The 26,843-nt window shown below is 38.2% G+C and overlaps 1 protein-coding gene across 14 annotated transcripts in view; it reads right to left on the minus strand.

The window, feature by feature from the left end:
- RPS6KA6 (ribosomal protein S6 kinase A6) overlaps positions 1 to 26,843 on the minus strand; it is a 216,849-nt gene that overhangs the window by 174,052 nt on the left and 15,954 nt on the right. For 2 of the 14 annotated variants that reach the window (XM_072744749.1, XM_026016756.2), the window contains one exon: positions 834 to 931. The exons of the other annotated variants lie outside the window; for them this stretch is intronic. The gene's annotated coding sequence lies outside the window, so the exon portion shown is untranslated. Of the gene's footprint in view, positions 1 to 833; positions 932 to 26,843 lie in introns of those variants that run through there. 14 annotated transcript variants of the gene reach the window in all.

The following is a 26,843-nucleotide window of genomic DNA, read 5'->3' on the forward strand; positions in this document are numbered from 1 at the left end:
TGCAAACCTCTTTGGGTTCATTATATTTGGAACTCTCTGGGCTTCCTGGACCTGGATGTCTGTTTCCTTCTCTAGGTTAGGAAAGTTTTCAGCCTCTATTTCTTCAGGTAAATTTCTCTCCTTTTTATGGAACCCCTATGATGTAAATATTATTCCACTTATTGTCCTATGGAGTTCTTCAACTATCTGACTTTTTTGGTTGTTGTTGCTCTAGTTGGGTTACTTCTGCTGCCCTATCTTCCAAGCCACTGATTTATTCTTCTACTTTATCCTGTCTGCCACTGAACCCCTCTCATGTATTTTTCAGTACAGTCATTGTATTCTCAAACTCTGTAACTTGTTTGATACTTTATGTTTTCTCTTTATTGAAGTTCTTACTGTATCCATCCACTGTTCTCTCAAATTCAGTATCTTCATGACGATTACTTTGAACACTTCATCAGGAAGATTACTTACTTCCATTTCATTACGGTCTTTTTCTGAGGCTTTGTGTCGTTCTTTTGTTTGGAACACATTTAATTTCCTTATTTTGCTTGACTTTGTGTTTATGTATTAGGCAAAACAGCTACTTCTCCCAGTTTTGAAGGAGTGTCTTTGCATAGAAGGTGAAACTTGTCATTCAATCTTGCCCTAACTCTCAACTATCTTTCAACCATTGTGATTATCTAAGTAGCCTTATTTACCTTAATAGGAAAAAAACCTGGCAGTGTCTAAAAAGTAGTGATTTCATTCAACTCTTAGATTCAGGCTGATTGAAAGCCAGTCCCTCAGACGGAAGCATTTAAATGTATGCAAATATATACAGTCAGACCACACTCATAGACCCTGCTCACCTCGAGACAAGTAGTTCTGGATTTGTCCCTGGGTCAATGTTGCAAGAACCAGGGCTTCAGAGGAGCATCTAAGTTCCTTTCTGGGAGGTATCAGTGAGCTGTGACAAGAATAAAAGAGGGCATACAGATGGTGTCTCCTTGTCTGTATTCCTTGAGACTGCTTCTGTAGCCTTTACATTTGTGGCAAACCTGAAGCCTATCCCTCAGGTTGAAGTATCAGGACAATGAGATGGGCCTTTTTCATGTGCAGACTGGAGGTATGTTTCAGTCTACTGTCGGTATATTACCCTGGGGTGGTATCCTGCCAAGAACTATCTTTCTGATTGTTATCATGCTGCAGGACACAGGAGTGCAATCTCCTCTGACCTCCAGAGCCAGGAAATCAAGATGATCCTCTGTGTGGACTACACTCACTTACTAGCTTTCGCAAGATTACAAGAGAGTATTGGGGTCAGGGTATGCTCATGCCTTTAGTGAGGTCAGGAAAGAGTGTTGGGAACAGGGCATGACCACAGCTTTAGTAATGCTAGAAAAGAGACCCTAGTGGTGGGGCATGTCCATGGTTTTAGGAAGTCTTGAGAGGAGCACTGGGGGAGTAGGGGAAGCATGACTATGGCTTAACTGAAGTTAAGAAAGAGTGTTGGGGGCAGGGCATGCCTACAATTTTAGTGATGGTATAAAATATCATGCAGATAGGGCTCCCCATAGATTTAACAAGGCAGGAAAAGAGAAATAGTAGTGGGGGATGTGCACTGTTTAGCAATGCTGGAAAGGAACATTGGCAGTAGGGCATTCTTTAGCTTTAGCAAGGTTGTATCCACATACCACCTATGCGAAGTAATAGAAGAATGCAAAAAAAAAAATCATTCACTTCAGCTTTTCTATCCTGGAGGAAAATCCCAACTAACCCCTGACCCTCCAGCAGACTTTTTTAAGATTATAGCAACTGAATCGCTTTCACATACAATCAACTCACCTCTCAAACTGCTTTGTGTTGGTTCTTAGGAAAAATGAGTCTATGAGCAAGCCCCTTTAAAGGAGTATCTCAGATCCCCATAGACTCCTTGGTCTCCTGGGTGTAAATGCCATTGGTTCCCAAAGCCAGATGTTCCTGGAGGATTGTCTCTCTGGTGCATGTCCCAAGGCTGGGATGCTCAGTGTGGGACACAAACCCCTCACTCCCCAGGGAGAGGCTCTGGGCCTGTGAGACTCCTCACTATTGTTTGTTACTGTACCAGTGATGTGTGTTTTTTTTTTTTTTTTTTTTTGGCCAGACTCCATCTCTACCTCTCCTTTGTCTCAATGTGGCTCTTTTACCTCTCATTATAGAGGAGGCTGTTCAGCTAGTTTTCAGTTCTTTTTCAGTGGGAATTATTCCATGTATTATTACAAATTTAGTGTGTCCATAGGAAGAGGTAATATAAGGATTTTCTTTGATTGCCATCTTAAACTAGACACAGCACCTTTCTTTTTGTTGTTGTTGTTATTGTTACTTGTTTTTTTTTCTTAAAGATTTTATTTATTTGAGAGAGAGAAAGTGAGCATGAGCAGTGGGGAGGGGTAGAGGGAGAGGAACAAGCAGACACCCTGGTGAGTGAAGAGCCTGATGTTGGGCTTGATCCCAGGACCCTAAGACCATAACCTGAGCTGAAGTCAGACACCTAACCAACTAAGCCACCCAGGAACCCTGGACATAGCAGCTTTCTTCTAAAACAACTGAATGAGTACCAAATAAAGTCACCAATGATGTCTATTTTGCTAATAGATCCATCAGTCCTTATCTTACTTGATGCTGCTACAGCATGTTGCAGTTGACCACTCTTCTATCTGAGTCTATAGATCCTGTTATGTCACACTTTTGTTATTTTTTTACTGTAATTTCTTTTTTTTTTTCACTATCCATGAAACATTGTAGATCCTTAGGAAATGGATTTGGGTCACCTTCTAATCTCACTCTACACTCTTTCCTCAGACAGCTAATTTACTGACATGATTCACATTTACTCAGAGACTATTCTCCTGAACTCCTGATCCACATTTCCAACAACTTACTTGACATATCCACTTACTTATCTCAAGTCTCTCAAAAATAACTAATACAAAAAAAGAATTGAGGATACCCTCACACATAACATGCAAAAATCTGCTTTATTTCAGGGCTCTCAATTTCAATAAATAGTACCACCACCTACTATCTTATCTCAAAGGCACATATAATACTATGGGGGATAAAAAAAAAAAAGAAAAAACCTGTGAAAGATTCATCATTAACATACAGAAAGAAGCACAGTAACCAGAAAGGTCACAAACCAATATTAAGGCAGAAGCCTGAGAACTGAAATTTTATTACAAACGAGTCTCAGGATTATCCATAGAAAAGGTAATACTGCTTCCCTCTGTTACCTTAGTTACTTGTTACTTCCTATTCAAACCATCTTATAATAAATTTACCATGAACTTGTAGGTATGAAAAAACTAAAAATATAATTAATCTGATTGAGTCAAAGAAATCACTGCATACTAAAAATCATTTCAGTCTACAGAAATCTTTAATAAGAGAACATTCCACTACTCTCACCTCATCTACCTTCAACAAAATACCAAGTTTTCAATATAAGAATATTCATGCCTACAGAAGACCTCAGCATTCATTAAGATTTACTAAAATTTAAGTCCTTTCGACATGTTTGAAAACAAAAATATTTTCAGAATTCTTTGGAACAGTAAATCTTTATATCAAAAATAAACTTTGTTATTTGAAAAGACAAGCAGACATGCTGTTTCTACCAACTAAGGGCCAAAAGGGAAGAAACCGGTTTCTATAGAAATTCTGGAAAGCTTGGCAACAATAAGGTAATAACTTATTCAGATATTCTAAAACTCAAGTAAACAGAATCTTAGAGCCAAGTGAACAATTCTTTAAAACTATTTTCATTTTCTTGGAAAATGAACAGATAATTTTAAAAGATTCTGGAGAAAAAAAGATTCTGGGTAAACAGGAATATTAAACTGAGTTGCAATACTCACCTGATTTCAGAAAATCATATGGCCCATCTTAAACCAATGATTTCTTAAAACTAGCAACAAAAGCATGTTATGGAAAACTGAACTGAGAAAAATATATTTTCTTAAGGCCATTCAGATCCTTAAAATTGGAGGTAGGGTGGGAAAACGAACATATTGGTACAGATAGTTTTTTTTTATTTTTATTTATTTAAGATAGTCACACAGGGAGAGAGAGAGAGAGAGAGGCAGAGACACAGGCAGAGGGAGAAGCAGACTCCATGCACCGGGAGCCCAACGTGGGATTTGATCCCAGGTCTCCAGGATCGCGCCCTGGGCCAAAGGCAGGTGCCAAACTGCTGCGCCACCCAGGGATCCCGGTACAGATAGTTTTGTAAAAGAGTTATTATCCAGCCATGATAACCCTATTAAGCATATACCTGTTCCACAGTGTTAAATTCAGGACTAATTAACAGAATTCATGGCTCGATTTTCAAAGATATACCAAAAAAGGAAATGGAGAGGTAAACAAGTAAGGAAGAACAAGTTACAAGGTAAGAAGAAATATGGGTGATGTAAATGTTTTACAAAATATACACGGGGCACCAGTCTTCACAACAAACTTGATAGTATTATAAACTTTCAAGTAGTCTTCAGGATCCCCAAATTCCACATAGTAAATGAAAGGATTTCATTTATGTGATACCTAATGTTAAAATTTAAGAAGTTCACATCTAAAGAAAATTTTTTCCCTTAAATAAGCTTCACTTTTACAGGTTAAGCACTGAATGATTTGGAAAGAATTCTTTCATTTTTTTCACTTCATTTACATAACTCCAGTAAATTATATCTAAACTTAGAGGTAGCCATATCTGCCTAGAATAAAGTTGTCTATATATTTAATTAAGCCCATGGTATAATAAAACAAAAACAAACCCTCCCAATTAATTAATGTGGCAGACAGAATTTAAAATGGGGCCCCATGATCCTTGCCTCTTGGTGTTCACGCCCTTGTCTAACCCCTTTCTCCTTGAGAGTGGACAGGACCTGTGCTTACTTACAATCAACATAATATGGCAAACTTGATGGGATTTCACTTCTGTTGCATTATTTAAGACTCTAGAGATTTTCTTTGCTGATTTGATTGAACTAAGTCATCATGCTGAGGAAGCCCATAAAACATGGCAGCCTCTAGGAGCTGAGAGCAGCCTCCAGTTAATACGCAGGAAGAAGCCAGGGTCCTTAGTCCTACAACTCCAAGGAAAGGGATTCTGCCAATAATCTGAGAGAGTTTAGAAATAGGTTCTTCCCCAGTTAGGCCTCCAGATAACAATATAGGACAACTGAAAACTTCAACTCAGATGTTTGGGACCCTAAGGAGAAGACCTAGCTAAGCAATGCCTGGATATCTGGCCCATATAAACTGTAAAATAATAAATGTGTCTTGGTTTAAGCTACAAAGTTTATGAGAATTTGTCAAGCAACAATGGACATGTAATAAAGAAACTATTGGACAAAAGTCTATATGGTTTAAAATTCCCTCCTAAAACTTTCTGGAGAAAACATTTACTATTTAATACTTTTAGACTATATTGTTACTTATTAATTTCATGTCTTCTCATTTGGTAGACACGACACTATTTACATGCTAGTAAATGACCTAGGAAAAATAATCAAGCAAGCCAAATTTTTGTTAGTAGAACATGACCTAATTAATTTGGGTTTTAGTTAACTTAAGATTGAACAGTTATATTTTTGTCTTCTAAACCTGCTTTCTGAAAAATCAATTACTAATGTAATAAGCACAGTATAGAGAACATAAGGTCATATTTCTTTAATGATCATGCATATTTCAGTGTATGAGTAGCTATCCCTTAGAATAAGAATGATAAAAAATGCAGTTTTGTTGCTATGAAATAAGTTACCAAAATAAAAATGCAATTAGCCCAGAAAATATTCTTGGATTTTCTTTTTCAAAATAATTCCACCACAGGTGAGAATATGGAGAAATTGGAACCTCTGAGCACTATTAATGGCAATGTAAAATGGTACAGCTGCCTTGAAAAACAATATAGTAGTTCCTAAAAAAATAAAAATGAAATGACTATATTATCAAGCAACCACACATCTGGGTATATACCCAAAGGGACTGAAAGCAGGATCTCAAAGAGATATTTCTATACCATGTTAAAAGCAACATTAATCATAGAAACCAAAAGATGCAAGCAACCGAAGTGTCTACCAAAAGATGAATGAATAAATAAAACTTGGTACATACATACAATGGAATGTTACTCACCTCTACAAAGGAAGTAAATTCTGACAGATGCTACAACATGGATGAATCTTAAAGATTTTATGCTACATGAAATTAGCCAATCACAAAAAGACCAATACTGTATGCTTCCATTTATATATCTAAAGTAGTCAAATTCAGAGACAGAAATGAGAATTGGTGGCTGCTTGGGGTGGGGAAGAGGGTACAATGGGGGATAATTAATGATTAAAGAGTTTCAGTTTTACAAGATGAGGATTTCTGAAGATTAATGGTACAACAATGTGAATGTACTTAACACTACTGAACTGTACACTTAAAATTGGCTAAGATGGCAAATTTTCTGTTGAGTAACAATTTAGAAACACTATAAAAATAATAATAAAATAGGAGTGCCTATGTGGCTCTGTGGTTAGCAACCAACTCTTGATTTCAGCTCAGGTCGTGATCTCAGGGTCCTGGGATCGAGCCCCATGTTGGGCTCTGCACTTAGCTGGAAGTTTGCTTGAGGATTCTCTCTTGTCCTCTCCCTTTGACTACACTCCTGCTTGTGCACACTCTGTCAATCTCTAAAATAAACAATCTTTAATAATAATACAATAATAATTCCAATCTGTCAGATAAATTTCTTGCCATATTTATCTGGATGAAGCTTTGTGAGGGCAGATACTGTGTTTTATTCATGAGAGAGGCATAGTAGTAGTATCATGAAAAGAGCAATGTTGTAATGTCAAACAAATCTAGATTCCAATTCTAAAACTCTACTTTTACTGCCTTGAGAAAGTTTCTTAAACTTTCTAAGTCTCAATTTCTTCATCTGTAAAATAAGCAATTTAGGGTTTTAAGGATTTACATAAAACAGCTAGCATTCTCTGACATGTGCTCAATAAATGCCTGATGTGTAATTGTTTTCCTGCCAAAAAGAAAAGCAACATATAGAGGAAACATTTTAAATAATAATTTTCCAAAGAAGAATGATGCTACCTATAAGCAAAATAAAACATTTTGAATGAAAACTTTCTACTACAACATGATATGTTACTGATTTAATAGTTTTAGTTTAAACATGTGACACATTTCAGGGAAGATTACTTTTAAAATAATGATGGAATCATTTTTGTTCAGCTTGGAAAGAATCTTCTAAACCATAAAGATACCTATGTAGGCATCATGAATATACACCTTGCTATAAGAATCACAAATTAGAAGTGAAAAGTATCTTTGTATATTTTTTCTGTAACACATTTTATCAATTTCACTAAGACGGTTAGTTGGGCATTTCCAAGAATAAAGGTCTTTTTGTTTTCAAGTCCACATGGAAGGTTTCACTTACATACTGAGATTTAAACTACTAAATATATTGAAACCTGCATTAATAGTTAAAGCCATAAAAAGTGTTATGGCCATTTATCCAGTAGACTATCTTTTTAATATTTTAGATTGAATTTTATAGTCAACATACTACTTATGGAAACTTTGATAGCATCTACAATATTCATTTAAAATGATCGGCCGAATCTATCCTGCTTTTCTATTTATACCATATTCATGTTGTTTTTATTCCAATAGTTTGTCCTTTGAAATACCCACACTACCACTGTCACTGCTTCAAGACAACTTGAAAAACAATAATTCTACTTCAAATCAATCTGAAAGACTTGTCTTTTAAAGAGTCTCAGGATGGCCGAGAGTTTACCAACTCCAAGCTATTATGCCTCTAAGTATTTAAAAACAATTATGAGGTTCTAGTATGAAAGGAATATGCTGATAAAGCATAGAAATAGTCCAAATTTAAATGTGAATGATCTTTGAAGTGTTTCCCATTTTGGATTACCTGTGCTTTCAAATATCAACTCACCAAGACTCAATGTCACACCATCCCTTTTTCCTTCCACCTTACCAGACCTAAACGTCTATCTATAAATACTGTCTTCTTACTATCTGTTTCATCCCTCTATCATACTTTAAGCTCCCTGAGGAAATAGCTCATGGATTACAACTCCTCACTAAACCCAGGATATAGGATATTGTCTAAAACACAGTAGATCATGGAATATTATATTTGGAATGGAATAAATGAATTTGTAATCTAAATGAACTCAATGTAGGAATGCCTGGGTGGCCCAGCAGTTGATCATCTGCCTTCGGCCCAGGGCGTGATCCTGGAGTCGTGGGATGAAATCCCACATCGGGCTCTCTACATGGGGCCTGCTTCTCTCTCTGCCTATGTCTCTGCCTCTCTCTGTGTGTGTCTCTCATGAATAAATAAATAAAATATTTTTAAAACTTTATCAGAGGTCTCTATTTTTGGGACACCTGGGTGGCTGAACAGTTGAGCATCTACCTGTAGCCGAGGGCCTGATCCCAGATATAATGGTCGCATTTCGGGCTCCTTGCATGGAGCCTGATTCTCCGCTTTCTGCCTGTGTCTCTGTTTCTCTCTGTGTGTCTGTCATGAATATATAAAATCTTTAAAAAATAAAAAATAAATGAATTCAATGTAAAAACAACTTCAAAAACAACTGTGATAGGTTTACCTTAGAATTTATTTTCTTAATTGAAATATTTAAAATAAACTTTAAAACTTAATCATAAAATATTTCTGGTAAGTCATTTTGCTTATCATTTTTAACTTAATTTTAAATTCTAAGAGACAACAAAAATTCAGCTCTTTCAAAATCATATTAAAAATACAAAAAAATAAAAAAATAAAAAAAATTAAAAAAATAAAAATAAAAATACATAGTTGAGTCATTCATATGATTTTTAGATATGTTATTAATTCTTGATATTTCATATTTTGCATACAAATTATTTCAAGAGGTTATTCTTTTTCAGTTAGATTCTTCTTTTATTAGAGTTCAATTTGCCAACAAACAGCATTAACACACGGTGCTCAACACGAAAAGTGTTCCCCTCAGTGCCAATCACCCAGTTATCCCAAACCCCTCCACCTCCATTTCCAATATCCCTTGTTCCTTTCCCAAATTAGGTTTCTCTCATGTTTTGTCACCCTCACTGATATTTTCACTCATTTTCTCTCCATTCCTCTTTATTCCCTTTCACTATTTTTATATTCCCCAAATGAATGAGACCATATGATTGTCCTTCTCCAATTAACTTCCTTCACCCAACATAATACCATAATACCCCAGTTCCATCCACGTTGAAGCAAATGGTGGTATTTGTAGTTTATAATGGCTGAGTAATATCCCAATGTATACATATACCACATCTTCTTTATCCATTCATCTTTTGATGGACACTAAGGTTCCTTCCACAGTTTGGGTATTGTGGACATGGCTGCCATAAACATTGGGGTGCAGGTCTGCTGGCATTTCACTGCATCTGTATCTTTGGGGTAAAGCTCCAACAGTGCAATTGCTGGGTTGTAGGGCAGATCTACTTTTAACTATTGAGGAAGTTCCACATGGTTTTCCATAGGGGCTGCACCAGTTCACATTCCCACCAACAATGCAAGGGGGTTGCCCTTTCTCCACATCCTCTCCAACACTTGTTATTTCGTGTCTTGTGAATTTTCCCCATTCTCACTGGTGTCAGGAGGTATCACATTGTGGTTTTGATTTGTATTTCCCTGATGGCAAGTGATGCAGAGCATTTTCTCATGTGTGTGTTGCCCATGTCTATGTCTTAATCTGTCAGATTTCTGTTCATGTCTTTTGCCCATTTCATGATTGGATTGTTTGTTTCTTTGCTGCTGAGTTTAATAAGTTCTTTTTAGATCTTGGAAACTAGCCCTTTATCTGATATGTCATTTGCAAATATCTTCTCCCATTCTGGAGGTTGTCTTTTAGTTTTGTTGACTGTATCCTTTGCTGTGCAAAAGCTTCTTATCTCGATGAAGTCCCAATATTCATTTTTTATTTTGTTTCTCTTGCCTTCATGGAGGTATCTTGCAAGAAGTTGCTGTGGCCAAGTTCAAAAAAGGTGTTGCCTGTGCTCTCCTCTGGATTTTGATGCAATCTTGTCTCACATTTAGATCTTTCATCCATTTTGAGTTTATCTTTGTGTATGGTGTAAGAGGATGGTCTAGTTTCATTGTTCTGCATGTGGATGTCCAATTTTCCCAGCAACATTTATTGAAGAGACTGTCTTTTTTCCAGTAAATAGTCTTTCCTGCTTTATCGAACATAAGTTGACCATAGAGTTGAGGGTCCACTTCTGGATTCTCTATTCGGGTCCATTGATCTATGTGTCTGTTTTTGTACCAGTACCGCACTGTCTTGATGATCACAGCTTTGTAGTACAACCTGAAATCTGGCATTGTGATGCCTTCCGCTCTGGTTTTATTTTTCAATATTCCCCTGGCTATTCAGGGATTTTCCTGATTCCACACAAATTTTAAGATGATTTGTTCCAACTCTCTGAAGAAAGTCCATGGTATTTTGATAGGAATTCCATTAAATGTGTAAATTGTCCAGCATATCATTGACATTTTCACAATATTAATTCTGCCAATCCATGAGCATGGAATATGTTTCCATCTCTTTGTGTCTTCCTCAATGTCTTTCAGAAGTGTTCTATAGTTTGTAGGGTATAGAGCCTTTACTTCTTTGATTAGGTTTATTCCTAGGTATCTTATGATTTTGGGTGCAATTTAAATGGGATTGACTCCTTAATGTCTCTTTTTTCAGACTCATTGTTAGTGTAGAGAAATACCACTGACTTCTGGGCATTGATTTTGTAACCTGCCACACTGCCGAATTGCTGTATGAGTTCTAGCAATCTTGGAGTGGAGTCTTTTGGGTTTTCTCTGTACACTATCATGTCATCTCTGAAGAGGAAGAGTTTGACTTCTTCTTTGCCTGTTTGGATGCCTTTTATTTCTATTTGTTGCCTGATTGCTGAGGCTAGGGCTTCTAGGACTATGTTGAATTGCAGTAGTTAGAATGGACATCCCTGTAGAATTCCTGATCTTAGGAGAAAGGATCCCAGTGTTTCTCCATTGACAATGATATTTGCTGTGGGATATTCGCAGATGGCTTTTAAGATTGTGAGGAATGTTCCCTCTATCCCTACACTCGGAATAGTTTTGATCAGGAATGGATGCTGTATTTTGTCCAATGCTTTCTCTGCATCTACTGAGAGAATCATATGGTTCTTGGTTTTTCTCTTGTTGACATGATCTATCACATCTATTGCATTATGAGTGTTGAACCAGCCTTGAATTCCGCAGGGAAAATTTCACTTGGTCATCGAGAAAAATCTTCTTAATGTACTGTTGGATCCTGTTGGCTAGTATCTTGCTGAGAATTTTTACATCTGTGTTCATCAAGGATATTGGTGTATAATTCTCCTTTTTGGTGTGGTCTTTTTCTGATTTTGGAATTAAGGTGATGCTAGCCTCATAGAAAGATTTTGGAAGTATTCCATTCATTTCTGTCTTTCCAAACAGCTTTAGAAGAATAAATATTGTTTCTTTTGTACATGTTTGGTACAATTCCCCTGGGAAGCCATCTGGCCCTGGACTTTTGTGTCTTGGGTGGTTTGGATAACTGCTTCAATATCCTCCCTGGTTATTGGCCTGTTCAGGTTTTCTATTTCTTCTGTTCCAGTTTTGGTAGTTGGTGGTTTTCCAGAAATGCGTCCATGTCTTCTAGATTGCCTAATTTATTGGCATTTAGCTGCTCATAATAAGTATTTAAAATCATTTGTATTTCCCTGCTATTGGTGGTGATCTCTTCTTTTACATTCATGATTTTATTAATTTGAGTCTTTTTTATTTTTAATAAGGCTGGCTAATGGTTTATCTATCTTATTAATTCTTTCAAAGAACCAACTCCTGATTTTGTTGATCTGTTCCACAGTTCTTCTGGTCTCTATTTCATTGAGTTCTGCTCGAATCTTTATTAATTCTCTTCTTCTGCTGGGTGTAGGTTTTATTTGCTCTTCTTTCTCCAGTTCTTTTAGGTGCAAGGTTATCTTTTGTATTTGAGTTCTTTCCAGTGTTTGGACAGACGCTTGCATTGCGATATATTTCACCCTCAGGACTGCTTTTGCTGTATCCCAAAGATTTTGAATGGTTGTATCTTCATTCTCATTAGTTTCCATGAATATTTTAATTCTTCTCTAACTTCCTGGTTGACCCTTTCATCTTTCAGTAGGATGGTCTTTAACCTCCACGTGTTTGAATTCCTTCCAAATTTCTTCTTGTGATTTAGCTCAAGATTCAAAGCATTATGGTCTAAAAATATGCAGATGACGATCCCAACATTTTGGTATCAGTGAAGAACTGATTTGTGACCCAGTATGTGGTCACAAATGGAGACCCAGTATGTGGTCTCTATTCTGGAGAAAGTTCTGTGTGCACTTGAGAAGAATGTGTATTTAGTTGCATTTGGATGCAAAGTTCTGTAAATATCCGTGAAATACATTTGGTCTGTTGTATCATTTAAAGCTCTTCTTTCTTTGGAGATGTTGTGCTGAGAAGATCTGTTGATTGTAGAAAGTGCTATATTCAAGTCACCAAGTATAAGTGTATTATTATCTAAGTATGTCTTAACTTTGATTATTAATTGATTGATATACTTTGCAGCTGCCACAATAGGTGCTTAAATATTCATGGTTGTTAGGTCCTCTTGTTGGATAGATCCTTTAAGTATGATATAGTGTCCCTCTTCGTCTCTTACAACAGTCTTTGGGATAAACTTTAATTTACCTGATATAGGGATGGTTATCTCTGCTTTCTTTTGAGGACCATTTGAATGGTCAATGGTTCTCCACCCTTTCATTTTCAGGCTGGAGCTGTCCTTAGGTCTAAAATGAGTCTCTTTTAGACAGCAAATAGATGGGTCTTGCTTTTTTATACAGTCTGAAACCCTGCGCCTTTTGGTGGGACCATTAAGCCCATTCACGTTCAGAGTTACTATTGAAAGATATGAATTTAGTGTCATCATAATACTTATTCAGTCCCTTTTTTTGTGGATTGTTTCCTTAGATTCCCTCTTTATTTTACAGAGACCCCTTTAATATTTCTCACAGAGCTGCTTTAGTGATCACATATTCTTTCAATTTCTGCCTATCTAGAAGCTCTTTATCTCACCCTCTATTCTGAGTGAGATCCTTGCTGGATAAAGTATTCTTGGCTGCATGTTCTTCTCATTTAGGACGCTGAATATATCCTGCCAGCCCTTTTTGTCTTGCCAGGTCTCTGGGGAGAGGTCTGATGTTAATCTTATGCTTCTCCCCATAAAGGTTAGGGATTTCTTGTCTCTTGCTGCTTTAAGGATCTTATCTTTATCTTTGTCATTTCCAAGTTTCACTAGGAAATGTCAGGGCGTTGAACAGTTTTTATTGATTTTTAGGGGGTGGATCTCTCTATCTCCTGAATCTGAATTCCTGTTTCCCTCCCCAAGTTAGGGCAGTTCTCAGCTATGATTTGTTTAATACACTTTTTGGTCCTCCGTCCCTTTTTGAGTCCTCTGGAACTCCATTTAAACGTAGATTTTTCCTTCTGAGGCTGTCATATATTTTCCTTAACCTGTCCTCATGATCTTTTAATTGTTTTCCTCCTTTTTCCTCAACTTCCTTCCCTGCCATCAACCTGTCTTCTATGTCACTCACTCGTTCTTCTACCTCATTAACCCTCAGCATTGGGACCTCCAGTTTGGATTGCATGTCATTTAATTGATTTTTAATTTTGGCCTGATTAGATATAAATTCTGCAGTCATGAAGTTTCTTGATTTCTTTATCCTTTTTTTTTTCCAGAGCCACCAGTAGCTTTATAATTGTGCCTCTGAATTGGCTTTCTGACATCGAATTATAATCCCAATTCTGTAACTCTGTGGAGAGACTACTGTTTCTGCTTCTTTATTTTGCATTGAGTTCTTCTTTATAGTCCTTTTGCTCAGTTCAGAGTGGCTAAAAACAAGTTGTACTGAAAAAAATGAAGGAAAAAGGGGGTGAAATGGGAAAAGAAAGAAAAAACAAAAAAAAAGGAGGGGTATCTTCTGATTCTATATATTGTAAGTCCCTAGACTTCCCCTGTAGCTTTCCAGCACTGCTTGGTTAATAACTTGCTCTTCCCCTGTCCTTCCAGCTGGTCTTCTGGTGGAGGGGCCAGCTGTGCTGATTCTCGGGTGTGTGCACCTGGGGAAGCTGCCTCACCCCCTGCTAAGTGCAGGGTTCAGTGGGAGCTGTTTATCTTATGAGGGCCCTGCTCCATGGTGGCCCCGCTCTGTCCCAGGCACAAGGTGACACCAGGAGGAACAAGAACAACAGTGGTGGCGGCCAGCTCTCCAGCCTTGGAGTCAGCTCCAGCAGTAATAACTGTAGTCTTGCAGTCCATAGGAGCCTGGATGCTCCAGGAGTGGGGGGCTTTGATCTGCACAGTTTGAGGCCACCCAGCGGCCAAGAGCATGCAAGCTGTCCTATGTCCTCCCGGCCTCCGCCTGTCCCAAGGGGAGTGCCGGATCCTGGACTGTGTACCCCATCGCCTTGGGCTCTGGGTCCTGCATGGCTGTAATGGTATGCCTAGGGCTGCACCTCCGCGCCTCAAAGAGTCCCCTTTAATATTTCTTGTAAGGCTGGTTTAGTGTTCATAAATTCCTTTAATTTTTGTTGCTCTGAGAATCTTTTTCTCTCTCCTTATATTCTAAATGATAGCCTTGCTAGACAGAGTAGTATTCTTGGCTGCAGATTTTTTCCTTTTCATCACTTTGTATATATTGCACCACTCCTCTAGTCAGCAAGTTGCTTTGAAAAATCTGCTGATAGGTGATCCCTGGGTGGCTCAGCGATTGAGCACCTGCCTTCAACCCAGGACATGTCCTGCAGTCCTGGGATCGAGTCCCACATCGGGCTCCCTGCACGGAGCCTGGTTCTCCCTCTGCCTGTGTCTCTGCCTCTCTCTCCTTCTGTCTCTCTCTTTTGTGTCTCTCATGAATAAATAAAAAATCTTTTAAAAAGAAGAAAAATCTGCTGATATCCTTATGGTGTTTCTTGTGTATGTATCTTTTTTTTCTCTTGCAACCTTTAAAATTCTTTATTTTTAAAAAGATTTTATTTATTTATTCATGAGAGACACACAGAGAGAGAAGCAGAGACACAGGCAGAGGGAGAAGCAGGCTCCATGCAGGATGCCCGATGTGGGACTGGATCCTTGGTCTCCAGGATCACACCCTGGGCTGAAGGAGGCACTAAACCACTGAGCCACCCAGGCTGCCCTAAATTTATTTAATTACCACTATTTTTACCACTTTAAGCCCTATGTGTCTTGGTGTGGACCTCCTTGTCAACCTGTATTTTCTTTTTAACTTTTTTAACCTCTATATATCTAAATGAATTTTACTGCAGTAAATTTTTTAAAAAGCCAACAAAATTTATTCTTATTTTTTATGCTTTTTGAAACCAAGAACTTTATGGACAGAAACTTATGAAAAACACCTCCTGAAGGCAGGAAGAATTAGATTAGATTTTAGAAGCAGTTAGTCTTAAAAAGAGCCTATGCATACATATATTTAGTTCACTTTTTGGAACCTGCTTAATTAACCTAAATACCTTCCAATATTTTACTTTTGCCATACTAAATGCTACATAGTTTTAAAACAAAGTCAAACACACTGCTTTTTGAAAAATGCATAATCTAAGAATGTAAAAACTGAAATGATGACACTTTGTTTCTCTCAAATTAAAGAGATAATGAATCTAAAGTTACAAATTTATTCCATTGGGATAAGTCTCCAAAACAACACCCTAATTCAAGACTTCTCTCTTCAGACATGTTCTTTCTAGAAAAAAATAGCCATGCCACGGCCCTCTTAATAATCTTTCTGCAACACAGAACCTGATACTTTAAATAAAAGTGCTAAAGTCAGTCTTAAATTATCTAGCCAAACCTAAGTTTCACAGGAACCATAAATATATATCTGTTAAAATGTGTCACATAAGCTATTATTTATCCTGCTATTTTGAACAATCTCAGTGAAAATGAGAATAAGCCTAATTTTAAAATTTTACTATTATGACTAGAATGGGAATTTATGCTTTCTTCCATATTTTAGCATACATATCAGCAAGCTGGAGATGAAATATACAAAATCAAATATCACTGAATTGAGAAATATCCCTGGCAACTTGAAGGGTGACTTGATAACCAAGAAAAGCAACCTCTAGAAATTTCATTATTTCAACATCAATGCAGCAAGTTCAAAGAACTAAGAAATCCAAATTCAAAGACAATCTATTAGTAAAAGGAAGTCTTCTTTCCCATATAGCAAAAATGATGGCAGAAGAACATTAAATTAAAGCAAGAGGGACATACAATCAACATAACAATCCTCTCCAACTGCCATAATCAAATGCCAGAAGTAAGGGTGCCTGGGTGGCTCAGTCAGTTTCCCTTCAACTGAGGTCATAATCCTGGGGTCCTGGGATCATATCCTGCACCGGACTCCCTGCGCAGGGAGTCTGCTTCTCCCTCTCCTTCTACCTCTTCCCTATGCTAGTGCATGCTCTCTCTCTCTCTTAAATAAATAAATAAATAAATAAATAAATAAATAAATAATTAAAAAATAGTACTTAAAAAAAGAACAGGACACAAATTGAATTATCATACAATCATTCTTGATAGCTCGTTTAAACAGAAGGAAATCTATTAATTTTTTGTTTAACTATCACAGCACCTAGATGGTTCAGTCGGTTAAGCTTCTGCCTTCAGCTCAGGTCATGATCCTAGGGTGCTGGGATTGAGCTGTGCATCAGGCTCCATGCTCAGCAGGGAGTTTGCTTCTCTCCTTCTTCCCGTCCCCCACTTTGTGCTCTCTTGCCCTATCTCTCTCTGTCAAATGAATAAAAAATATTTTTTTTAATTTTAAACCATCAATATATATTTTTTATTTACATATTTTTAATTGGAGTTCAATTTGCCAACATAAGGCATAACACACAGTGCTCATGCCATGAAGTGCCCCCCTCAGTGCCCATCATCCAGTAACCACCACCCCCTGCCCACTCCCTTTCCACCACCCCTTGCTCGTTTCCCAGAGTTAGGAGTCTCTCATGTTCTGTCTCCCTTTCTGATATTTCCCATTCATTTTTTCGCCTTTCCCCTTTATTCCCTTTCACTATTTTTTACATTCCCCAAATGAATGAGACCATATAATGTTTGTCCTTCTCGGATTGACTTATTTCACTCAGCATAATACCCTTCAGTTCCATCCATGTCGAAGCAAATGGTGAGTATTTGTCGTTTCTAATGGCTGAGTAATATTCCATTGTATACATATACCACATCTTCTTTATCCAGTCACCTTTCGATGGACCATTCTCTTACACCATACAGAAAGATAAACTCAAAATGAATGAAAGATCTAAATGTGAGACAAGATTCCGTCAAAATCCTAGAGGAGAACACAGGCAACACCCTTTCTGAACTTGGTCACAGTAACTTCTTGCAACATACATCCATGAAGGCAAGAGAAACAAAAGCAAAAATGAAGTATTGGGACTTCACCAAGATAAGAAGCTTTTGCACAGCAAAAGAAACAGTCAACAAAACTAAAGACAACCTCCAGAATGGGAGAAGATATTTGCAAATGACCTATCAGATAAAGGACTAGTTTCCAAAATCTATAAAGAACTTATTAGGGATCCCTGGGTGGCGCAGCGGTTTGGCGCCTGCCTTTGGCTCAGGGCGCGATCCTGGAGACCCGGGATCGAATCCCACGTCGGGCTCCTGGTGCATGGAGCCTGCTTCTCCCTCTGCCTGTGTCTCTGCCTCTCTCTCTCTCTCCCTCTCTGTGACTATTGTAAATAAATAATAAAAAAAAATTAAAAAAAAAGAACTTATTAAACTCAACAGCAAAGAAACAAATAATCCAATCATGAAATGGGCAAAAGACATGAACAGATATCTCACAGAGGAAGACATAGACATGGCCAACAAGCACATGAGAAAATGCTCCGCATCACTGGCCATCAGGGAAATACAAATCAAAACCACAATGAGATACCACCTCACACCAGTGAAAATGGGGAAAATTTACAAGGCAGGAAACTACAAATGTTGGAGGGGATGTGGAGAAAGGGGAACCCTGTTGCACTTTCGGTGGGAATGTGAACTGGTGCAGCCACTCTGGAAAACTTGTGGAGGTTCCTAGATATATTTTTTAAAGATTTTGTTTATATGACTGAGAGAGCGTGTGCACACGCAGCATGCGAGGTGTAGAGGGAGAGAGAGAAGCATGCTCCCCGCAGAGCAGAGAGCCCAATGCAGGGATTGATCCTAGGACCCTGGGATCAGGACTTGTGCTGACAGCAGATGCTTAACTGACTGAGACACCCAGGCACCCTAAACTATCAATATTTTTTTTAAATGAAAAGAGTAGAAAGGAACTACCAGGTAATCTGCAAGTAGTAATACCACAAATGTATAGAATTAAAATATTAATGCCCCAGAAAAATTATATTTAAGAAAAGTTTTAATTTGTTAGTCTTTCTGACATAATATATTGTTCTTTCATATATTTCCTTGTGACTATGGAAGTATGGATGTATACAGTTAATTGGGTTTTAGTAGAAACCTAGAGCATTAACCAAATGATCTATATCTAGTAACTAACATAACACCTTACACATAAACAGGCATTTAAAATAATCTGAATAAATGCATGCAAAATAATATTTAGAACCAATTAAAACCAATCTCAATATCACCATGCTGTAAGTTCTGCAAATTACATTATTAATTGAACTAAGCATATCAATATTATATACACATTATCTGTGGAACATTTGAGTTTTTATTTTTTTATTTTTTTTATTTATTTATGATAGTCATACAGAGAGAAAGAGAGAGAGGCAGAGACACAGGCAGAGGGAGAAGTAGGCTCCATGCACCGGGAGCCTGATGTGGGATTCGATCCCGGGTCTCCAGGATTGTGCCCCGGGCCAAAGGCAGGCGCCAAACCGCTGCGCCACCCAGGGATCCCCAACATTTGAGTTTTTAAAACTTTGGTTCAGTGACAGAGAAGAAGCTTCCCTGGTTACTTTTCAGGCAGGAATTTGAAATCAGAGCTAATGACATTAATGTAGTTCCAAAGTATTCCCAATGCCAAAATACTGGCCATCTGGCCTATCTCATATGAGCTGCCACACAAGCTTTGGAAAGTCTTTGTACATAACATGGCATTCTTTAGTAGTAATTCTTCTCATTGTAATACCCTCTTAGAGATATGAGGTCCACGTAATTTCACTAAAATACTGACTTGGAAACTGTGAAGTAAGTTTAAATGTCCATTGCTTTATTTATTAGGATAAAAAAGTAATTTGTTTAGAACACTTAAATTTTAGAGTCATTTGTTAAAACAACAAAATTTTATTACTCTTCTCAAACATTATGTACAAAGCACAACTGTTTTACTTCTCAAAATAATCAGAAACACATTACTTTCCATCTTACATATGAAGAAACTGGAGACCTTTATTTGTTTCTGTACTTTTCTCAGATATCAGTTAAGCATATTTGTGTGGATCTATTTCTGGGTTTCCCATTATGTTCCATTCATCTATGCACCTATACTTCCATCAATACTGTCTTAATTACTGACAGTAATACAGTAATCCTTAAAATCCCTTTCAGAGTGATTCCTTGCATTTTAGTCTTCATTTTCAAAATTGTTTTAGATATTCTAGGTCCTATATAATTTTGAGTAGATATGGCTATTAAATCAATAGTCTGATTTACTGATCTGATATGGTTACCAACAATTTGTCTATATCCCCTCCTTATCTTTAATATTGTCTTTATGGTGGAGGGAGACAACAATGTATAGAGGAAAGAGCATGGAATTATTACAATGATCCAGATCAAATTTGAAATATGCCTCTCATTAATTTATGTCTTTTTCTCCTCTGTTAAAAAGACACACCTTTTAACTACCAAGTGATTTTGAAGAGTAAATAAAAGCGAAGAGAGAATACATGCTCAATAAATGTCATATCTTTCTCCCTTAAGTTTAGAAATATTTAAGATGGAATGGATTCCAATGTCTTTTCAGGTAAAAAAAAATTGCATTAGGTATTAGAATTACTATATTCCTTCTTAAAATCTGTCTCCAATCACTTTATAGGAGAGGAAGGTAAGTCCTAAACTAAGAGTAATTATCCAATACCTTTGAAATATTTGTTAGAATATTTGCTGGAATATTTTATTGAAAATCGAGTCACTATTTCCTTAGCTAGTAATAAGGTACACAGATCATTTAACCTCCACATCAAGGCAATATAAAAATCAGCTAAGACATTTATATTTTTTTTTTACTCTATGGGAAAACATGTTCCTCAAAACTACACAGCAAGAGCAGACATGACAGATCAATTACTCTCAATATCCCAGCCATATTCTACACAACAACAAAATGAAACATGAGGAAAAACCTTAGTTCACAGAAAATTTATTTAAGAGGTAACTGCTAGCTTTTAACTGATATGCTTATTGTTGTTGTTGTTGGATAATGAGAACTATATGACTATTTCTCTTTTTACTTTGGCCTAGAGCTGTGGTTCTTTATCCTTGGCTGTACACCGTAATCATTTGGGGAATGATGCCCAGGCCCCCATCAGATTAGCAAAATATCAATTTCTGTGAGGCACTAGTATGGGGCAATGGTTTTAAAACTCTGAGGTATAGGGCAGCCCCGGTGGCGCAGCGGTTTAGTGCCACCTGCAGCCCTGGGCATGATCCTGGGCACCTGGGATCGAGTCCCATGTCGGGCTCCCTGCATGGAACCTGTTTCGCCCTCCTCCTGTGTCTCTGCCTCTCTCTCTCTCTATGTCTATCGTAAATAAATAAATAAATAAATAAATCATTAAAAAAACCTCTCAGGTATATAAACCATACAGAGTTGAGTACTACCACCCCAAGGAAATGCAAGGCCACATTTGCAATTCAACTATATTTTAAGTGTGTAGTAGACCCTTAGAGCCTGCTTACTTATGTTCTATTTCACTCTCTAACCCCATTCTCCATTCTTTCCATACATCTCCTGCTTTATGTTTTTCGTTATCCTATCAAAATAGTTTTGTTATTTCCTATAAACTATCTCAAAGATTTTATGAAATAAAGTAAGGTTTAAATAAAATGCTCTCTCTTTCACTCATGTACACACAGGCACACACATACACACACCATGACCTAATTCAAATGTATACAGGTTGAAATCTAGCAGCAAATTCAGTTATATAGAATGACTCCAGGGGAGGGAGGGGCAAGATGGCGGAAGAGTAGTGTCCCCAAGTCACCTGTCCCCACCAAACTACCTAGATAACCTTCAAATCATCCTGAAAATCTACGAATCCGGCCTGAGATTTAAACAGAGAACAGCTGGAATGCTACAATGAGAAGAGTTCATGCTTCTATCAAGGTAGGAAGACGCGGAATAAAGAAATAAAGAAACAAAAGGCATCCAAGGGGGAGGGGCCCCGCAAGGAGCCGGGCTGAGGTCAGGGCGAGTGTCCCCAGGACAGGAGAGCCCCGTCCCGGAGAAGCAGGAGCTTCACCAATCTTCCCGGGCGGAAAGGTGCTCACAGGGAGTTAGAGCAGGATCCCAGGAGGGCGGGGTTGCCCTCAGGCTCCCTGGGACACTAACAGACACCTGCACCCCGGGCAGAGTTCCCAACACCCCGCAGATGAGCACCCTAAAGGACTGCAGCGCCCAGGGATGGACCCTGGAGCAGCTCCAAGGGGCTTGGGCGGAGGCTCCGCGCGGAGGGGGCTGCATGGCCCGGAGCATGAATCCAACAGCACAGGCCCGGGAGCACAGGGCGCTGGGGACATAGCTCAGGACCCGCCTCCACCGGGGACAGGCAGAGGCCAGGAGGGCACAGGACAGCAAGGATGCTCCTGCACCAAGCTGAGCAGATCAGCCGCCCCACCCCTGGAGCATCCAGGCACCTGCAGACTGAGAGCTCCGTAGTTACTGCAGGAGCTGATTCCAGGGCTGAGAAGCTGACTGCCGCCACTGTAGCTGTTCCTCCTGGGGCCTCACAGGAAAAACAAGATAAACATCACTCACTAAGCTCTGCACCAGGCAGGGGGAAGAGCAGCTCCCCCAATTGCTAACAACTGAAAATCAGCACAGCAGGCCCCTCCCACAGAAGACCAGCTAGACAGACAGGGGAAAAACAAATTATTGACCAAGCAGCACTGGAAAGTTCCAGGGGAAGTCAAGGGACTTACAGTATACAGAATCAGAGGATACTCCCCTTTGTTTTTTATTGTTTTTTTCTTTTCTTTTCCTTTTTCTTTGTTTTTTTTTTTTTTTGCTTTATGATTTCTGTTTGTTTCCCCCACCCCTTTTTTCCCTTTCTTTCATTCTTCTCTCATTTTCTTCTCTTCTTTTTTTCTTCCTTTTTCCTTTTTCCTTTTTTCTTTTTTTCTTTTCTTTCATTCTTTCTCTTCTCTTTCTCCTTTTCCCAAAACAACGTGTTTTTGGCGACTGTGCATTGAGCAAAATGACTAGAAGGAAAACCTCACCTCAAAAGAAAGAATCAGAAACAGTCCTCTCTCCCACAGAGTTACACAATTTGGATTACAATTCAATGTAAGAAAGCCAATTCAGAAACACTATTATAAAGCTACTGGTGGCTCTAGAAAAAAGCATAAAGGACTCAAGAGACTTCATGACTGCAGAACTTAGATCTAATCAGGCAGAAATTTAAAATCAATTGAATGAGATGCAATCCAAACTAGAAGTCCTAACGATGAGGGTTAATGAGGTGGAAGAATGAGTGAGTGACAAGGAAGACAAGTTGATGGCAAAGAGGGAAACTGAGGAAAAAAAGAGACAAACAACTGAAAGACCATGAGGATAGATTAAGGGAAATAAATGACAGCCTGAGGAAGAAAAACCTAGATTTAATTGGGGTTCCCGAGGGTACTGAAAGGGACACAGGGCCAGAACATGTATTTGAACAAATCATACCTGAAAACTTTCCTAATCTGGGAAGGGAAACATGCATTCAGATCCAGGAAATAGAGAGATCCCCCCTTAAAATCAATAAAAACCATTCAACCCCTCGACATTTAATAGTGAAGCTTGCAAATTCCAAAGACAAAGAGAAGATCTTTAAAGCAACAAGAGACAAGAAATCCCTGACTTTTATGTGGAGAAGTATAAGGTTAACAGAAGACCTCTCCACAGAGACCTGGCAGGCCAGAAAGGGCTGGCAGGATATATTCAGGGTCCTAAATGAGAAAAACATGCTACCAAGAATATTTATCCAGCAAAGTTCTCATTCAGAAAGGAAGGAGAGATAAAGAGTTTCCAAGACAGGCAGGAACTGAAAGAATATGTGACCTCCAAACCAGCTCTGCAAGAAATTTTAAGGGGGACTCTCAAAATTCCCCTTTAAGAAGAAGTTCAGTGGAACAATCCACAAAAACAGGGACTGAATAGGTATCAGGATGACACTAAACTCATATCTTTCAATAGTAACTCTGAGCGTGAACGGGGTTAATGACCCCATCAAAAGGTGCAGTGTGTCAGACTGGATAAAAAAGCTGGACCCATCTATTTGCTGTCTACAAGAGACTCATTTTAGACAGAAGGACACCTACAACCTGAAAATAAAAGGTTGGAGAACCATTTACCATTCAAATGGTCCTCAAAAGAAAGCAGGGGTAGCCATCCTTATATCAGATAAACTAAAATTTACCCCAAAGACTGTTAGTGAGAGATGAAGAGGGACACTATATCATACTTAAAGTACCTATCCAACAAGAGGATTTAACAATCCTCATTTATATGCCCCAAATGTGGGAGCTGCCAAATATACCAATCAATTAATAACCAAAGTTAAGACATACTGAGATAATAATACACTTATACGTGGTGACTTCAATCTAGTGCTTTCTACACTCGATAGGTCTTCTACGTACAACATCTCCAAAGAAACGAGAGCTGTAAATGATACACTGGACCAGATGGATTTCACAGATATCTACAGAACTTTACACCCAAACTCAACTGAATACACATTTTTCTCAAGTGCACATGGACCTTTCTCCAGAATAGATCACATACTGGCTCACAAATTGGGTCTGAACCAATACCAAAAGACTGGGATCATCCCCTGTGTATTCTCAGACGAAAATGCCTTCACATTAGAACTAAATCACAAGAAGAAGTTTGGAAGGACTTCAAACATGTGGAAGTTAAGGACCAACTTGCTACAAAATGAAAGGTTCAACCAGGAAATTAAGGAAGAATTAAAAAGATGCGTGGAAACTAATGAGAATGAAGATACAACCGTTCAAAATCTTTGGGATGCAGCAAAAGCAATCCTGAGGGGGAAATACATCACAAAACAAGCATCCATCCAAAACCTGGAAAGAACTCAAATACAAAAGCTAACCTTACACCTGAAGGAGCTAGAGAAAAAACAACAAATAGATCCTGCACCCAGCAGAAGAAGAGAGTTAATAAAGATTTGAGCAGAACTCTACGAAATCGAGACCAGAAGAACTGTGGAACAGATCAACAAAACCAGGAGTTGGTTCTTTGAAAGAATTAATAATAAAGATAAACCATTAGCCAGCCGTATTAAAAAGAAGAGAGAGAAGACTCAAATTAATAAAACCATAAATGAGAAAGGAGAGATCACTACCAACAAGAAGGAAATACAAACGATTTTAAAAACATATTATGAACAGCTATACGCCAATAAATTAGGCAATCTAGAAGAAATGGACGCATTTCTGGAAAGCCACAAGTTACTGAAACTGGAACAGGAAGAAATAAAAAACCTGAACAGGCCAATAACCAGGGAGGAAATTGAAGCAGTCATCAAAAAACTCCCAAGACACAAAAGTCCAGGGCCAAATGGCTTACCAGGGGAATTCTATTAAACGCTTAAAGAAGAAACCATACCTAATCTACTAAAGCTGTTCAGAAATATAGAAAGAGATGGAATACTTCCAAACTCGTTCCATGAGGCCAGCATAACCTTAATTACAAAACCAGAAATAGACCCCACCAAAAAGGAGAATTATAGACTAATATCCCTGATGAACTTGGATGCAAAAATTCTCAACAAGATACTAGCCAATAGGACTCAATAGTACATTAAGAAAATTATTCATCATGACCAAGTAAGATTTATTCCCGGGACACAAGGCTGGTTCAACACTCGTAAAACCATCACTGTGATTCATCATATCAGCAAGAGAAAAAACAGAACCATAGGATCCTCTCAATAGACGCAGAAAAAACATTTCACAAAATACAGCATCCATTCCTGATCAAAACTCTTCAGAGTGTAGGGACAGACGGAACATTCCTCAAGATCTTAAAAGCCATCTATGAAAAGCCCACAGCAAATATCTTTCTCGATGGGGAAGCACTGGGAGCCTTTCCCCTAAGATCAGGAACAAGACAGGGATGTCCACTCTCACTGCTATTCAACATAGTATTGGAAGTCCTAGCCTCAGCAATCAGAAAACAAAAAGACATGAAAGGCATTCAAATGGGCAAAGAAAAACTCAAACTCTCCCTCTTCACCGATGACATGATACTCTACATAGAAAACCCAAAAGACTCCACCCCAAGATTGCTAGAACTCATACAGCAATTTGGCAGTGTGGCAGGATACAAAATCAATGCCCAGAAGTCAGTGGCATTTCTATACACTAACAATGAAACTGACGAAAGAGAAATTAAGGAGTCAATCCCATTGACGATTGGCCCCAAAAGCATAAGATACCTAGGAATAAACCTAACCAAAGAGGTAAAGGATCTATACCCTAAAAACTATAGAACACTTCTGAAGGAAATTGAGTAAGACACAAGAGATGGAAGAATATTCCATGCTCATGGATTGGCAGAATTAATATTGTGAAAATGTCAATGTTACCCAGGGCAATTCACACGTTTAATGCAATCCCTATCAAAATACCATGGACTTTCTTCAGAGAGTTAGAACAAATTATTTTAAGATTTGTGTGGAATCAGAAGACCCCGAATAGCCAGGGGAATTTTAAAAAAGAGATCCATAGCTGGAGGCATCACAATGCCAGATTTCAGGTTGTACTACAAAGCTGTGGTCATCAAGACACTGTGGTACTGGCACAAAAACAGACACATAGATCAATGGAACAGAGAATCCAGAAGTGGACCCTCAACTTTATGGTCAACTAATATTCGATAAAGGAGGAAAGACTATCCACTGGAAGAAAGACAGTGTCTTCAATAAATGGTGCTGGGATAATGGGACATCCACATGCAGTAGAATGAAACTAGACCACTCTGTTTCACCATACACAAAGATAAACTCAAAATGGATGAAAGATCTAAATGTGAGACAAGATGCCATCAAAATCCTAGAGGAGAGCACAGGCAACACCTTTTTTGAACTCGGCCACAGTAACTTCTTGCAAGATACATCCACAAAGGCAAAAGAAACAAAAGCATAAATGAACTATTGGGACTTCATCAAGATAAGAAGCTTTTGCACAGCAAAGGATACAGTCCACAAAACTAAAGACAACCTATAGAATGGGAGAAGATATTTGCAAATGACGTATCAGATAAAGGGCTAGTTTCCAAAATCTATAAAGAACTTATTAAACTCAACACCAAAGGAACAAACAATCCAATCATGAAATGGGCAAAAGACATGAACAGATATCTCACAGAGGAAGACATAGACATGGCCAACAAGCACATGAGAAAATGCTCTGCATCACTGGCCATCAGGGAAATACAAATCAAAA

The sequence above is a fragment of the Vulpes vulpes genome, chromosome X, assembly GCF_048418805.1.
Source record: "Vulpes vulpes isolate BD-2025 chromosome X, VulVul3, whole genome shotgun sequence".
NCBI classification, from domain to species: Eukaryota; Metazoa; Chordata; class Mammalia; order Carnivora; family Canidae; genus Vulpes; species Vulpes vulpes.